General features: G+C 44.5%; 1 protein-coding gene across 3 annotated transcripts in view; it reads left to right on the top strand.

Moving 5' to 3' along the window:
- Positions 1–15,119: 15,119 nt before the first annotated feature.
- The window catches only part of SLC38A1 (solute carrier family 38 member 1), a 41,745-nt gene continuing 38,954 nt past the window's right edge, over positions 15,120–17,910 (top strand). Inside the window, exon 1 of one of the 3 annotated variants that reach the window (XR_007507623.1) lies at positions 15,120–15,373. The gene's annotated coding sequence lies outside the window, so the exon portion shown is untranslated. Of the gene's footprint in view, positions 15,374–17,048; positions 17,156–17,910 lie in introns of those variants that run through there. The other 2 variants (XM_049813638.1, XM_049813640.1) reach the window with 2 other exon arrangements.

Raw genomic sequence — 17,910 nt, 5'->3', positions numbered from 1 at the left:
CGTGGCAATGGGGCTCGCTCAGGCCACAAGCCATGGGGGAGAAAAGCAAGCCAGAAAAGACACAGAAGGAAAAAAAGGCCAGGAGAGGAACAGAAAAAGAGAATGATTTCATGCTTGTGAAGAAGGGAAAAAGTAGACCCACTGATAAATGAGAAGGGAGATGAGAAGAACGTCTGTGCAAAACATCAGAAATCCCGAAGTGATTTCATCATTATTTGTTTGGCTCCTTGCTTTTCCCTGAACAGGAGGGGAGGAAGGAATTTGTGGAAATAATCCTGGACAAGGTACGTATAACTGAATGTGTGAAGAACTGAACACCAGCCAGCCCAGACCATAAAGCAGCTCAATTAATAAATATTCATAATAATTTGAAATTATTTTGAAATCATGTGAAAAAAAGGTTGGAGAAAACCGTACGTGTTGACAGTCTCCAAGGGAAACCTGAGTCATTACTTCAGTCTTGTTACTTAGTGCCCACAAAGCTATCCCACCGGCACATTAACATAAGGGATAAAATAAATCACTGTAAGCCAGAACCCTTTCCTGCTGACTGCGAGCAATTACTAGCATTTATATGCTCGGTGAAATCAAGGAGATAACTCGTCTGGGCAGTATGGAGGTCCAGATCACCATCTGAACACGGATTTTTAGAGTGAATAACCATTAGAAGTAAGCCAAAAAGGAACGAATAAGTTTTTTCAGACTCCGCTTGTTTCTGACTCTTAGCCAAAGGTACATAACCCTTTCCCTGTCCTTGTTTTCAAGCTGACAATGAGCAAACTCATCCTGAAAACAAAGGAGCACTGGCTTCTGGCATGGCAAAGCATCCCAGGAAAGCCGAGAAGTTGTGGGCAGCAACGGCTGGTGCAGCAGCCGTGGGCCATGCAGCAGCCGGCGCAGCCCTGCAACAGCCTTTACCAGCAAACGGCCGGCAGGACATTCCTCCTTCTTCTAAACAGTCACAGATCAAATACACAGGCATATGTGTGTGTGCTCCTCTCCAGAAAAACGTTCTTTCTTGTTACGGAAAGCTTTTGCAGTGACGAGTTTTGGTGCGACAAATATAAGACGTAAAACTTACTTATTCCCTAGGGAAGTGATCGACCTGGGCCATAGCCTTGAGGGACCCCAGGACTGTCACTCTGTACCAAACCATACCAGTGATGCTGTACACTTTTCTACTCGCAGTCAATTACAACATTCTGAATCACAAGGATCATGCAAAAATTGCAAAGTCACAAACAAGATTCTGACCTTGAGTTAGTAACTTCACTTCCTGAAAATAAATCAACAGAAAAAGGTAGGTTTGACGCAATTTTCCAGGAACCGGCCAGGAAGGAAAAGAGGGTAAGTATTTTCTTCTGGCCCAGAGATTGATGGTGATATTCACATATGAAGGGAGGAATTTGCCTTGACTCATAGGAAATATCTTTGTTCTCTGGGATTTAAAAACAGCCTTTGTGGAACAAAATAGATGGCCTGAACTATGCCTGTGTTTCGAGGAAGGATAACTTTGCCTATTGAGAAGAACAAGAAGGTGAAGAAGTATTTTAATGGAATGTGAGGGTGTTTTCATTTTTCTTTATAGCTGGCTGCACCAAAGGCAGGCGACAGTGGTGAATTATTTTAAAGAGCATAGCAACACAGAAATTGAAAGATGGTTAGATTTTGAATAATTAATTTGGGTTATGTTGCTGTTGTCAAGCTGTTTGCTTATCTAGAAGACACAAAAATGGATAAATTCTTTGCTCTGAAGAGATTTCAGTCTTAACAGTGGCGATCTCATGTAATGTTGGTACTAGCTGTCACACTTTTACCCTGGCTCACTTTTTTAAACCTACCACAAAGTTAACAAAGATTAATAGAGGCAATAACAGAAACAAGAGATGCAAATCCCCTCCAAAACCCAGTGAAGGTGCTCACTCATCATCTAATAAACTTTTCTACACAGAATAGTGGCTGGGGCTTGTTAAAAACATCTTCAAATCTGACAGCATCATTATTACAGTCCCAGGGTCGGGCTTTTTGCTGGAATTAAAGCATTTGTACTCCAAGCACAATGACGGAGCAAGGAGACTAGCAGCACTTGAGAGATGACCAGAACTTAAAGGCAAAGTTTGCATTCACTGCACTGTGCTTGGGGCTCTGGGAGGTCCAAACGAAGTATATGCTTGAAGCAGCTTGAATGGTCCCATTAACTTTAATGCTTTTTTAACGTAACTTTGGACTCGAGCCTAAAATAAGTTATTTTCGCACTCAAGTCCTCCTATACAGAATTAATTTGGTAACCAAAAAAAGAAAACGGAGCTCAAACTTTGCACCAAAACAAGCAAGTAACTCGGGCACGTGCTGAGAAAGATGACAGGGGAAAGCCCTGCGGCACGAGAAGAGTTACCCCAACTCCCGGGCCTGCTGCTGATACCTAATCCTATTACAGATCGTGCCTGGATCGTTACCAAAACTGTTCTCATGATATTTTCCATTTCAAGGCCGAAATGCCTGCGTGTGTTTCACGGCATTTGGCACCAGGACAAGAGGGCACGGAGTCGGTGCGGCCAGGTGGGCCAATGGTGGTGAAACAAGCTGTGCTTCTGGGATGCATTTACCAGGCCTTTGGCCTTTGAACGAATTGTCTTTTCAGTTTTATGGGCTCTTACAAATATTCCCAGACGTTGCTCCAGCTGTACCAGTCAAGGAATTTCTCACAGACGCCCTTTCACGTGTGTAAATGTTTCGAGGAACTTCTCAGATAACGGACCTGAAGGTATTTCAGGGAAGACACGGCCACTTTCGGAAGGAGGCTTCTCAGCGGGGGAATTTGGAGGAGGACCACCTCCATGTGGCTGCTGGGTGAATATCTTATTTAAACGCCGGTGCCACCCTGCCACCGCTGCTGTGCCGTGCGGGCGACCGCGCACAAAATGGCCGCCAAGGCGGAGGGCAGCCGCCATGCTGCGTGCGCCGGGCCTTCCCTGCACGGGTTGGCAAAGCCACCGTTATCCGTTGGGTGAGGTCATACGACGGCATGCAGAACAATATTGCTGTGTTTCCTTCCCGCTGACTAATTAGTAGCCAATCCGACACCTCAGAGAAAATTAGGACAATTCCTGCCTGCTGCTGTTAAATATTCAAGTTACGAAAAAGCAACCGTTTCCTTTAAATTCACTTTTCATTCTCCTCTTGTGGCAAACATTGTTTCATTCTGCTGTGATGTACGACCTTTTAACATTATTTTCTGTCTGTTAAGTTTCCTGTGTACGGAGCATCGTCCTGGCACATTGTATTAATCCTTACAGAGGATCAAACAAAAAAAGATAAAAATATTCAAATTTTGGAGTTATTAGGATCCTCTTGAGAATGATTTTCTTGTTTTCCATTTCCTGTCAGAATTTGATTTTGCAAATGAAGCTGACATATGCAAACCCTGATCACATCTTGCTATTAGCTTTATATTTAGACTTACGAGTGTGATTTAGAATCAGCTTGGGATTATCAGAACTTCAGGTGCTCATTTCTGTAACTCTGGGCCCTGAAAAAAGCTCTGCAAGGAAAGTGTATCTGAGGACACCACCACGATAGATCAATAAGAGCATTATGTGTCATAACACATTTCTATTAAAGATAAAGCACTTCCTGCTCGTCTGAAAGGTGTACACCTATCTCCCAGAACATCAAAAAGGGAAAGAGACAAAACTATATAGCCCAAACCAAATGCATATCAAAACTGATGTGGAAAACAGAAATAAACTAAAGAATTTTCAATTTGGACCTCAAAGGACTAACACTGAAATTTTCCTATACATCTTAAACAGGACTGCAGAAAAACTGCAGTGTAGCAGAGGAACTCATATTCTCAGGAAAGTCCATTATAAAACCTGGAGTGTCCCATAAGAATCATGATTTGATTTTGTTGCTTCCTTCCGTGAACTTTGTCGCGAGAACATACTATCTCCTTCACATGCTGTAAAATGAAAAATGAGAATATGCTATTATACATATCGAAGTAAGTTTTATTCAACGCATATTTGTATCAAAAGACGTAGCATTATTGTAGCCAAAAAGGCATAAAGACATAAACCAAAGACAAGTTTTGTAGGTAGAGATTATATCTTTTATTAGATGAACTGGTCTAATTTAAAAAAAAAAAAAAAAAAAAGAAAAGAAAAGAAAAGCTTGCAGGAGCACAAGCTCTTGTGCAGGCCTGAAATAGAAGCAGCAAACCTAAGTTTTGCTATGAAACCAAGTTTCATTGCACATCACAGTTTGCTCCTTTCCCACCCTCACGTCAGGCAAGTGCTGCATCACCCCTCCCCACACCTCAGGCGATAAATTTACCAAACCTCTCCACTTTGCTGTGCAAGTACCGGCTACTTTTTCTGTCGGGTGGCCTAACTTACACACCCCTGACCTGGCTTAGAGCAGCTTCCCTCCACTTCTGCCGAGCTTTGACATTTCCTTCTACGTCTTAACTGAAGAAGAAACCAGAGGGCAAGTGTTGCTGCAGCAGCGTAACGATATGAACAGTTCAAGCATTAGCTTCATGACGTTAATAGTCTCGTGTCACTGGCATAGGAGAAAATAAACACTTTTACTGTAAGAAATAATTTCTCAGGGAAGATGATAGGCTTGTGAATTAAATATGAGTGAATTCTGTATGGCACAGTATTTTTAAACTGGACAAATGCGGGGGGGGGGGGAGGGAGTTGGTTATTTTTGTTAGCAGCTGAATATTTTCCAAGAGCAAGCACTTCAACACTAGATTAAAAAGTTATTTTTAAAAGTTTTATTTCACTCTCCAAATATTCAGCACAGACTCTAAACCTCTAAGAGAACAAGCAAATAAATACTTGGGAGCACTCAAACAGCCCCAAACGGACCACCTAGGTTTTGCGTATCATCACCAAGATGAGGAAGGGCGCAGCGTGCGCTTGCTGTCCCTCCGTCCCGTCGGGCATACCGGGGTAAGGTCTGGATCAGCTCTGCGGACCCAGTGCACTGGGCCACGCAGGTGAACTGGCCGTGGGGTATTTTAATTAGCAAAGTGTTATGCCCTGAAGGTAGTGGAAAGAGGAAGTTTTGTCTGTCCTTAACTACTGACATTAGCGCTCCACCCTTTCCATGGTGTAACACAATATAATGTTATCTATGATACAACCTAGCCTTAATAAAGGGAAAAAAAGGTAAGGAAAAAGGCAGGGGAAAAACCATGAATTTTTCATCTGGAAATTTTCCAAACATGAGATTAAAATGATGAGGAAAAATCCCTCCATTTTTAGAAGTCCCAATGCAGCACCATTGCATGCAAAAGGCCTGAAGAAGGCAGCCTCTGGTTGCGTTTCTGTCCTCTTCGCATTACACACCTCATCAACTCTGTTGTCGAAGCATTTTCAGGCAATTGATTACCTGGTTAGGAAACACAACTTAATGAGTCATGAGTAGCAGTGTTTGTTGTGAGTGGCACGTGTTTGTTTAATCCACATGAGAAATTAAATGAAAAGCATCAGTAGCCATTTCAAACTAGCTGAACATCAGAGAAAAGCAAATAGCTTTATACATGTAATACTACACGCTGGCACCAAACCCTCCTCCTGCATGAAAACCAAAAGGCAAACAAGGAACAAGTGAATGTTTCTGCCCATAGAGGCTGCGTACGTCCCCGGCAACAGCTAGCCGTGAAGTTGAGAGCAAATATTTGCTCTGCTTAAAAAATGCTCAGATTGTAATAATTGCATAGTGCTGTAAACTTCGAGAGCTTCTTGATCGTTTAGGGACGCTGCCTCTCTTCTTGCTGAATATTTACGGAGTGGGCTGAGGTTCCCAGCAATTTACTATCAGTCACTCCCCTGGTTAAACCCAGAACATTTTCAAACAGAATTATACAAGTGAAGCAAGTTCTGATACACCATATTTTCAGTTTCCTAGTTCCCTGTAGCATAGGCTGCTGGTTTGGGTTGGGTTTTTCTCACTGCAGGCACTGGGCATGCCCCAAAGTCTGATTGCTCTTTCATTTAAGGTCCTGAGTTGGGTTTCTTAAAACCACAGTCAAAATCTTGACATTTCCTATGCCAGGCATTCTCCAAGCATTAGGTGGTTTGTGGGGAATTGTGGGGCTGGATTTGTCCCGTCTTAGCCAAAAAGACAGGAGGGGAGTCCGTGGCTGAGCTCGGCTACTTTTGGCTGTCGCCGCCGGCAGATCTGCCACTCAACACCCAGGTTTTTCACACTTCTCACCTTTGCGCTAAAACACAGACTTTAGTGCAAAAGCCAAAAAAAAAAAAAAAAAAAAAAGGCAAAACCCAAGGAAAACAGCAGAACTGTTCAATTTACCTGGGATGTAGGAATAAATGCAGTTTTGTAGCCCAGAGAGCTGTGCAGCTCCTGTAAGGCTGTGCTCCCTGCTGCGGGGAGCTGGAACGAGCTCCGGCGCTCCCTCCGGGCGGACATATGGAGCATCCTCTCTCAGTCTTACCGGAGGTTTGCATCACCAGCCCCTTCCCCCATATTTGCAGGCAGACCTCGCCAGGTCTGACAATTCTGTGACCCTGCTCTGGTCCCAATCTCCGGTCCTGTCCCTGCCCCCTCGTATCGGCGTGCCCCCACTGAGGCTGCCTGGATCCCAGTAAGGGACCTGCTCTGGTGAAGGGAGACGGCAGCACGGTGGGGACTCTTGAGCACCCAGTCTGGGAAGGGGACATGAAAGGGTGGGAGAAGAAGTTTCTTGTCCAGCAGTAGGAAGTCGGGTCCCAGACAATTTCTTGTGGACAACTCACATGGGTTAAAATTGCTAGCTCAGGCTTCAGAGAAGCAAAGCCCCCTGTGCACCACCTGCCTGTTTCTGCCCCTGCACTGGTCTTCCTGTGAACTGATCTGAGCTCAAGGCTTGGGAGGGTGTTGTTCCTAACCCGCATGTATGTCCCAGCCTGGCACAAAGCAAAAGAGATGCCTGTGCTCCTCCCCGGACTGCTCCTTTCCCCTGGACCCTTGTAACTTCTGAGTAATTATTTACAACATTACCTCCTGGACTCCCCGTTACTCCCAAGTTTGGGAAAGTGCTTCAGCACGAGCTATGTTTTATGTACCCGTCTGTCTTCATTGACTTCAACGATCTTCCAGTCAGCCCTGACGGTGCCTGAGATTGCCGAAGACACAACTTCCCGCGGCCCCCCGCGCATGGGGAGCGAAGCAGGGTGATGGACTCTGCAAAACCAGCACCATGACTGAAAAAAAGCATTTTTAGAAGACAATCTTTTAGAAAAGCATCCGCAACCTGAACCAGGTAGCATTTGCGATGAACATGAATATTCCAGAACACATTTACAAAATGCACTTACTCTTCCCTTTTACGACTGCATTAGGCCGTGATGGTAATAGTAGAAACCTATTGAGTCAGGCATCTTTGTGTACGCTAGTCCATAACAACATTTCCAATGCTACTTCAGTACTTGAGTGCACAAAATTTGCAGGATCAGGCTATGATTTGCTGCCAAGGCTAGGCTTTAGGAAGACAGCACTTTTTAATGGCCTTTTTGGACTAAGAATGCTCCAACAAACTACAGTCAAGTTCATGCATCAAATACAAGTTCTGAACCCATCTGCAGGGGTTTTTTACATTTATTTATTATAAGAGGTACAGTAGACATCTGCTAATATATAATATACGATACATATAACTGTAAATTTTAGCTATAAAATAGTAATATATGTAAATTTATATGTACTACATATTGTAAAATATCTTCTGCCTTCTGGTTACCCAGAGCTTTATACACCAGGTCTACTGATAAAGCATGTGTTGCTCTCTGATCTTGTAAGAATTTTTTCTACTATGCCTTATCTCAGGATAATTTCTTTTAAGCCAACTTTTAGACATTTACATGGGTCTTAGAAATGTTATTGCACTTTTCCTCTGACCCAGCTTTGTTAAAATGTTACCTGTCTTCTTCATCGTCTGACTAAGCAATGTGAAAGAGATGGAAAAACGGGATGGACTTGTAGATGAGATAAAGCAGTGGGAATCAAAACTACCTAATCCTTTTTCCAGTGTGAAGAGCCTCTACCAATGTTTGAGTTGTGTTTGTTCCACTGCTAATCATGATCTTGTTTGCTGTAAGAATGTACGCAATTAGTTGTATGCATTGCGAAGTGAACAGCATCTTCTGCTAACCGCCGTTTAGCAGAAGAGGCTGTAGGACAAGGCAGGTGATGATCACTGGGATGTTCAACTTCTGTTCACGCCGAGCGTCCCAGATAGGACACTAGAGGGATGTAAACCCAGATAGGAGAGGGATGGAAGCTCACAGCTCTGCAATGCATTTTAGGTAGGCAAATATACAGCTGCTGGAAGACAATAAAACAGGTGCTGGTAGGAAGCAGGTTCAGATTTCCATCTCCAAAGATGTCAGGAGCTGGCATGAAGGCAGGCTTGCCTCTGTAGAGGCATACGCCAATAATTAAGGCAGACACATAGTCTTTAAAGATGTCTCTTCTCTTGTAATACTATGCTCCTATCATTAATACAACCACACAGAACTTCCTGGTTACTGTACAAAGAGAGGGGAGCTGCTCTGGGAAAGAAAACTTGCAGATGCTGTATCCAACTGGAGGCTGCGACCCGTCTCATTTTGTACCCAAAATCTGTAGCCCCAGGACCTGCATGGAAAATTCCTCCATCCTAAAGAAATGCAACAAAAGGTCTTTTGCTTGTAGGATCCCCTCAAGGACATTAAATGAAAGGGTACCTAGTCTTGAACTAGCTAGTCTTGCTGCACCATTTGACAGGAATCCTAAATAAATAACGTGTTCTCTCATTTTTCCTCCAAGATTTTAATCTGCAATGGGACTAATAATACTTGTCCCTTGTAGCAAAATACTAGGAGATTCTGAGATGAAAAACACTGTGTAAGTTCAAAGTACTTACCATAATCAATAATTCTACAATATGATAGACTCCTCACTTCAATCAGGTGCACTTTAAAAAAAAAAAAAATAATTATGTGCTCTAAAGATAATTTCCCAAAGACTATCCTTGAAATCAGAGGATTCAGATATGGAGTACTTAACTAGATTGCAGGAATGCATGCCATTTCTAGTCCTGTAATTAGGCAACAGAGCAGATCTAATCACTTCATTACTGTAATGACAGCCGCTCTATGAAGTCCAAAACCAGAGAGAGAAGAGGTTACTGCACAGGTACCTCAGAAGGTTTTTAAGCACAACTTCTAGTAGAGCTGTATACTTTGACATTTTTTGTCTGCTATTTGCCTTTTTTCCTGATTTGCAGCTTGAGCTCAATAGCATGTCAGGGAGGTGTGACTGGCATTGACCAGCTCCCTGCTGCAAGGGAGGCTCGGGGCAAGCAGCCACACCAGCAGTGCTGGAGACTTCCCTGTCTCAAGCAGATCAGGAAGTTTTGCTATATTTATAACATGAAGTTCCAGTTAGCTTAATTTTATCGGTTTAATGTTTTTCCTACAGAACTTGACTCCTTCATAAACACATTATTAAATGCACGCACATTTAACAACCACCGAGCACGCACGCACAGAGCGCTGCTTTGCCCTACAGCACTGTCACGGCGTCTAGGGAAGGACTTTCACGGAATACACGATACCCAAAGCCTTGTAAATTATGGATTAAATTTTGCTTTTGACAATTTCATTTAGCTCTAACGATAACGGAATTTGTTTGCATTTTGAAGAATTGCAAAAACTAATGTAAATACCAGAGGAGCAACGGGATGGGTACCAGCCACCACATGAGGCACCTGCCCGGTCTTACAGATGTGTTAACAACCTCAGTTTTACATAAGTTTACTATTCCCACTGTATTTCAGCCCTTGAGCACGTCAATAGCTTTATTTTGGTTTATTCTTTTAAAAAATAATAGCCGTCAAGGTGTTCTTAAAGGATTTTAACCTAGTCCTCTACTTCTTGAGGATGAATTTCTTCTGTGTAAAGCTAATCTTTACTGGTTGGTTGTTTCCTGTGCTGATTTAAAGAGTTCATCATTTTACCACCCTCCTGAAAAGCTTATGTCATCTTACTAGATGGGAGTTGTCAAAAACAAGAATTCACTCCTTTTTTTTTTCTTTTTTTTTTTTTTTTTTTTAAATTCACTCATTTAATGGTGTTTCATGATCCCATAACTTCTCCAGGATACATTATTGTTGGATTACAATAAGGTCAGTATGTGCAACCTGGATGCTTACAGGTTAGCATCTCATTTCTTATATAGTCAGGTAAATGAGCACTTTGATTTCTGGAGATACTGAGTTCCCTTGACTGCCATGGATTTAAGCAGCAGTGAGAGACGCTCAGCAACTTTGAATGCTTCTAATTAATGATAAGGATTTAGATATAAAGTATTTGGCACCCAAACTCTGAACTAAACTTTCATTTTCTTTTATATATGTATCTTTTAATCTATCTTTTTTTAACAGAGGAAAATTCAATTAATGGGCTGTGCACTAGCAGGCCAGTCCCGGATTAAAGAAATTGTCTTTAGTATAATTTAATTCACAACAGTTATCAATTATTTCATGTTTCTAGACACATCCCATCTTCCACAGTCCCATGCCTTATGCTGGGACTAGGAGCTGCAAGTTGCCAGGACCATTTCTGGCAACCCAATATAGCAGTTACTATCCCTCAAATTCTGAGCAAGCCTTTAAAGTTACTCTATACAAATGGAATGGCAAAAAAATATCCTTTTCTGGGGGAAAGGAGAGAGGATCTCCTCTTTGTGTTGTAACACAACTTGGCATCGTGGTTACGTCAATGTCTGAATTTACTCATTTCAGAAAGATCAAAGTTTTCTCATCTACTCAGGCCACATAAATTGGTCTAGAGCGCTATAAATTGATGGTAAGAACCAACACCTTAAAAGCGATTAAACAAAACAGCATTTTGTTACACATACTTTCAAAGTGTGTTTAAATGAAGCTTTTACTATCACTACAGGCATCTATCACACTTGCAAATCTCTTTGTTTTAGTCACTGCTATTTCCTTAGCCTCGTACAAGAAGCTTGAAACCTTTGTAATCCAGTAAAACACTTGTTCTGACCAAAGAGAAGAGTTAGAGCAGATGATCAGAAGGTAAGGAGAAAAAGCACAGCTACCTGGTTCGTTGCGTGAATTCCTGAATCTAAAGACGAAGAGCAGAGGAGAAGTCGTCCTATTAAACCAGGATTAGTCATCCTAGTTGTACACCACACTTTGGCCAGGAAATGAACAAATGATAACATCCCATGATCACAGAGTCACAGACACGCATGCAAGATTTTGCAGCCCTCAAAACCCGATTGTCTCAACATGCAGAGTTGGAGGCGGCTGAACACATGTTTAGACACAGTTGATGCTATCAGTGTTCACGGAATCTGTGACAAGTGTGGGCAGTTCTTTTTAGAGTATCGTGCAAGACCAGTCATGTACAGATCGTACATTATGCTTCGTAGTCAATGATGTTTTTCCTTGCTCAGCTGCTAGGCAAAATATCCTTCTCAGCTAATGTCACAGAATCAACGTCAGGACCCTGCTAGCACCAGCAGGCTTTTAACACGGCAGTAGATTTCCAAGAAACCTTTATTTTTGTCTGATAGCAAAGCCTGGCATCGCAGACTAGAGAAACCATAGATATTAGCTGAACATTTTACTTTCTTTCCAAGAAGAAAGTTGCACTGGGCAGTGCAATTGCTTACTGTACCACCCTGGAAGAGTTCACCCACCTCAGTAGGGCTCACAGTAGGTTTGGACTTGAACCACCCTCAGCCCAAGTAGGTACCAGCTCTTTGTTGCTCCTTGCAGCACATCTGAGACACTTTTTGAGCCCACACTCTCTGTGAAGCCTTGGTGGGAAGAGGATCTCACTGCCTAATTCCTAAAAGAGGACCAGTACTGCCCCCTCCTGTGAGCAGCCCCATAGCTCAGATGCTGCCTTATCAAACCTAGGTTGTGGGCTCTCTGCAGCAAATGGACACAAAGTTTTCATTCCAAAAAAACCCAAAACCAAACAAAAAAAGCCCCAAAAGTCTATGTGCTTTTTATTTCACCTAGCACAAGACGTAGATGTAGCACTGAGGTGCAAAAAAGGCCATTACCGACATCCCGTGCTTCCTCATCACTCTTGGCCGTTCCTGAAGGCCAGTCAGAGCCTTCAGAGACCTTCAAGGTCACTCTCTGGCAGCAAGCAGCTTCTCTGCAAAACACAGGATTTTTCTCCTTCGGCTGGCTTTCTGCTTCTGATCTGTTCTCTTTCATTCCCCTCTCTTTCACACAAGCACTAACACGTAAGTCCAAACGTGCCAATGACGGATGTACTAAAATAGAGAGAACTCTGTAAGCACCTCCAGCTCCTCCTGCCAGGCTTGTCACGTCAGCCGTGAACCCCCCCGCCCCAGGCACTGCTACCCTCAACTCCAGCAACTGCTTTCCCCTGGGCTGTAGCCATATATTTGCCCAAGGGTAAAATGTTTGAACGGGTAATCATCCAAATTTAATGACCCTCTGTCATCAGCTTTGCGCCAGGTGCAAGAACTGTGCTTGGAATCTCTCGTAGGCTTCACTGCAATTTGGAAGCAAAAGACAGCAAAGAAGCCAACCAAGCCCCATTTTCAATAAAATACACCCCGAATCAAACAGCATTCAGAAACCGTGTGTGAAGAAGCTTGCCAAATGCTCACACGTGTGATAACGTAGTCAACTAAAGCAGTATCTAGTATCTTTTGATTTAAGTTCACTTTCATTATATAGGCATATTTTTTGTTGCATACCTGCAGTTTCCATTAGACAGTTTAAATTAGTCAATAAGCACAAATCTTTGAAGGACAGTTCAGAAGGAAATTTTCCAGACTCTGGAAGAACATTGCACTTCGGAGTGTAGTTCTGAAAATGAACATGGCTGTTGATGCATTTTAGGCAGCCAAAATATAATCTAAAGAAGATTTGGAAGTTGCAGGTCTGAACAAAAGAAAGATGGGAATGGTGTTATCGCAGACAGAGAAAGGCTCAGGGCTATTTCAGAGGAAAGAGAGGAGGATCCATTTTGACTAGATAAAAGTGTGCTGAAAGGCATCCAAGAAGAGAACTGGCAGTCCTAGACGGACAAGAGGAAGAAAAATAATGGGCCTGAAATATAAAAGCAAATTCCTGAATCTTCGGTATATCTGAAACCAGATATAGGAATAAGAATATGAGCTAAAAGGATAAAGAGAAAGGCCCAGGAGGAGTGAGTAAGGTCAATAAGGAGTGAATGCCATGAAAAGCTATTGAAAAAAGCTTACAAGAAATCATAAAAGCTAGAACTAGAAGAAGCTAGTCACAAGCATCAGGGTTTCACAGCAGATCAAGGCAAACAGAACCAACAGTGCTCAAAAATCAGAAAGATATTGAGAGGGAGAGTGGAGAAATTTGAAATACTAAAAGTGCAAAGTTTTCATTTCTGAGAAGTGCTCTTGATTTTGTGGAGCTCTGTTAAGATATGTTAAAAAGATTTTTTCCCAAATCCTATGAAAAATACTTACCTTGGTTCTAAGAATGTGCGTGACAAGGTAAGAATCAAATTATCTGTCAGGTAGAAAAGGCCTGCCTTTACAGGTACAAAAGGAAAGGTGGTAACAGAATGCATCGAATCAATGACCATTCACCTGATAGTCAGCCCGATACATCTTTTGTTTTAAAGAAACAGAGTAGAGTTTCTTCTTATTCCCTACAGCAATACCATCTGACCACATCCACTACATAATACACTTTTTTTTTTTTTTTAGTAATTTGGCGGGGGGTGGGGGGGGTGTTGATTGTCAGTTTAAGAGAAATAAGTCTAACCGAGTAAGAGTGAATTGCGAATACTTTCTTCTCTGCTTTTGGGCACAATGCCTTGCACATAGGGCTGGCTGGGGAGTCCAGGCCCTGACTTGGAATCCAACCCCACCTCCTTCATCCATCTGAAATGTCTGTGGGGCGGCGCAGGGTGCTGCTGCGAGCCCCAAAGAGGTTTATTCATTCACGTGAGGAAGTGTTGAAAGAGCAGCCCTTGGCTTAACGACCTTGGGTAGTTAGCTCTTCCTCTGGCTTCACTCTCATGACTGGGACACGGCTCTCAGGCTAGCGGGGTGTGATGGGTGTTAATTAAATTACTGTTTGCACAGCGCTCCACATTCAAAGAGCTACCCTAGTGGGGAAAAAAACCCACAAAACTGCACTACAAGCACCAAAACGGGAATCCAACTCGTCCACGCATAGATGGTTATTTGAAAACCACGCTTGTCATCCACCTTTCCGGCCTGACATTTAGAAGACCCAGTAGGGGAACTTCCAGAGCAAACACCTCCAGCCGCCGCTGGCAGAGCTACCACGAGAGCTTCCCAGCAGCCGGCCCCGCTCCGCAAACTGCTCCCAACGCCGGCACGCTCCAGCATCCTTTCGCTCCGTGCCTTGCTACGTCCCGTGCAAGTCACGCATTGCGTGGGGTGAAAGCAAGGCCTGCGGCCTCAAAATCGCCAGCCGCAACGCCGTCTCGCTTCAGGTTTGTTCTTAAAAAGTATTTTTTTTTCCCCCCCAAGCCGAAAAGCTTATACGACGCTTTCTAGAGATTAGTATGGAAATAACGAGCTACGGCAAATCATCGATGCATCAAACCCCCTCTGGATTGGAAGAGCGCGTCTTGCCCCAGCAGAAAGCGCTCTCACTTCTCACACAAATGGCAGCATTTAGAGCTTCGTGCGTGACGAAACAGGAAATCGGGTAACATGATGACGCCAGATCTCCCACGGCCGTTTTAGGCAAAAAGCCGCAAGAATTCCGCTCTGCCTGCCAGGAGGGGTTCTCCTGTGGGCAAGAAAACAAGAGAGAGAAAAATGGTTGTGGTGGTGGTGTAAAAAGAGTGAAAAATTGTGGGCTGATTTAAAAAAAAAATAAAAAAAAAAAAAAATAAAAAAAAGGAAGGCGCTGAACGTCCGCGCCGCCGGGGAGCGGGGGGGGTGCCGGGGGTCCCCAGCCCGGCCCCACGAGTGACCGCGGAGGTTCCGCGCCCCGCGGCCCCTGGCAGCGCGGCCCCGGAGCGGGGCGGGGGCGCGCCCGGCGCGCTCCCGCCTCCCGCCCACCTCCACATGCACACACCCGCGGCGGGAGGAGGAGGAGGAGGAGCGGCATCTTCCTCGCCGCCTTTATTTCGCCACTTTCATTTCCCCACACACACCCCCCCCCCCACCACACACACACATCCCGTTCTCGTCTTTTCTTCTCCATTTTTTTTTTTTTTAATTTTTTTTTTTTTTTTAAATTTTATTTTATTATTATCCCTGTAATTACCTGTCGGGGTGCTCTCCCGCCGGAGAGGGTGGATTATTCCTCGGGGGATCCCCGCGGCTCCTCGGGAAGGTAGGCAGCAGCTGATGCAATCGTGGGGGGGGGGGGGGGGGATGCCGGGGCCGCGGGTCCCCGCGCAGCCCTTTGTCTCCGCCGTGTGCGCAACACCCCCCCCCACCACCCCCCCCGGCCAAACGCCCTGCCGAGGAGGGATTTCAAACCTTAAAAATGGGTTTTAAGGTCAGCCAGTCGGGGAGGGGATGGGGGGAGCCCAGGAGGATCGGGTTTTGGGGTGGGTTTTTTTTTTGGGGTGGGGGGGGGGGGGGAAACGCGAGCCGGCCATGCGGCATCTCCCGGGGGGGGGGGGCTGGCCGCCGGGATGCTGCCGTAGCGAGCCGCTGCGGCGTGCCTTTAAACAAAAAGGGGGGAAAAAAAAAAGAAAAGAAAAAAAAACCACCCAGAAAAACCCGGCGGCCGGCAGCTACAAGCTTTCACTGGCACGCCAAAAAAAAAAAAAAAAAAAAAAAAAAAAATTTAAAAAAAAAAAAAAAAAAAAAAACCATAAATGAGTTTCACGCTGGCAAGCGTGATGGCCGGCTGGGCCGCGTGTGCCGCAGCCCCCGCAGGATGCGCGGCCGCGGGTTCAGCCCTGCCTGGCTAAATCCGACCTTTCCCTTAAATCCAGCGCTGCCATCGGGGCAGTGGAAGTTTTACGGTATTCGGAAAATGCAGGCTGGGCCCACGGCGCGGTGTGTGTGTGTGTTTGCCCGTAAAGGCATAGTAACAGCTAAGCTGCTGGCTTTTAATGAGCCGAAGGCGAGAACAAAAAAGGGCAGGTTTCCATGCCTGGGTATGCATTTGCTCACGTGTGTATACATCCAGCTCTCTCTTAGGACAGGGGGTTTGGTCCCTTGGTTTGCAGAGTTTGCAGTGCAACCTGTAGCTAGGACGTATCTCCTGGTGCAAGAGGAGACCAGGAGGTGTGTAACCCCGTGCTTTGTTCAGGTGACATTAGAGGGACGGACACGAACCCCATGTTTGGCAGCAGGTTTCATGGAAGGCGAAGCTACCGTCCGCTTGTGCCACCAGCTGAACCCACCGCGTATTCCTTAGGCTATTCTGCGTTTGGGGCATTTCTGCTAACCTCCCTTCCAAATGATAGTAACCTTGTGCTTTGTGAATGATAGTCACCTGTGCTTTGTGGCACTTCATCCACCTTTAGGTTTGTTTGGGTTTTACACGTGCTTGAAAGGCAACGTAACATGGACGGGCCATTGTTCTAAAAGTAAAGAATTGGAAAAAGATCCTTGATAATTGATAAAATACATTCTGGAAGAATAAAAAAAAAAAAAAAAGACATTCTGAGTCTAACCGTCTTAGATCAGAAGTAAAAACAGCTACAGGGTGAGTAAGAAAGAGCATCTTTCCACCTAACTTTTACATGATTTGCCACCAAAGTACCAACGTCCTTTAAAAAGCCTCTAAAAGGAGATTCCATCTGTTGCTGAAGGATACAGAGTATCGATAACTGCCCTTTTCAGGCTAGGAGCCCATGCCAAAATTGCACTGAAATCTACGGGCAAAACCTGCCTGAAATCTAGGCATGGCCATATTGCCGGTGAGCAGAGGCCTTCTGCTGTGGCTCGGTGGAAATTCACTGACTAAAATGGGATCTGCTTCACTGTCGTACTGAACGACTCCTATTTGACTTTGCCCTTTTTTTGGAAGGTTTTTTTTTCTTTTTAAGAGGCACCGTAGAGAGAGCACTTCACTGAAGCACACTGCAGCATCCTCTGGCTTGTCGCTTTGAGACCATTTACGCTGTAGTTGGACCAACTGGGCTCTCCAGCCCAGGTGAGGACGGGAGACGTGTTGGCAACGAGCGCCGCGCTCCGCGCGCCCCCGCGCAGAGGATTGTCCTCCGAGTCGTCCCGGGCTTTCCGCAGACTGCCATAGAACATGGAGGATCAATTTTCCTTCGCCTCCAAATCCTGCTTTTTAAAGGCTAGACGGGGAGGCAGGGCTCTCTCAGCTGGTCTGCATGTGGGCTGCTCATCCTGGGTCTCTGTCCTACAGTTCGTTGGGGTTTTCTGGATTTGGGGGTTTGTTCTGTACCGGGGGAAGAGTGGTGACTGAGCAGAAATGGGACTCTCCTTCCCCCCGTGCTCTCCCCTGTCTTTTTCTCAGCTTGCTCATTTCTGTAGAAACATGCTTAGCACATGGCATGACAATAACCACTGCTTTGAAAGTTTGTATTATGAAGGCAAACGAGATGGTGTGGGAATACTTAAATATTCTAAGCCTGAATTCAGTTTCCTTTCTGATAGGTACTTATTCCTGTGGCCTTAATCCAATACAAGAAGTTTCAGCGGCCACACTTGGGGGGAAAATGGCAGCTTTTTCGTGTTGAAAAGTGTTTTGCGGCCCTTTTGCGGTTAACTCCCATAATATTTGTGTGAGCTTATCAGGTAAATATCACTCTGAGTCTCTTACAGTCAAGAAAACTGAAGCAAACAAATTACTTGTAAACTGGAGCAGAAAGAAAAGTGAGTTACGTGTGATTTTATGCAAAGGGTTCTTCCTTCTGTAGCAAAAAAAATATTTTAAAT

The sequence above is a fragment of the Accipiter gentilis genome, chromosome 11 (assembly GCF_929443795.1).
Source record: "Accipiter gentilis chromosome 11, bAccGen1.1, whole genome shotgun sequence".
In the NCBI taxonomy this organism is placed as follows: domain Eukaryota; kingdom Metazoa; phylum Chordata; class Aves; order Accipitriformes; family Accipitridae; genus Astur; species Astur gentilis.
The sequence above is the reverse complement of the archived record's forward strand: the minus strand, read 5'-3'. Positions and strand labels throughout refer to the sequence as shown.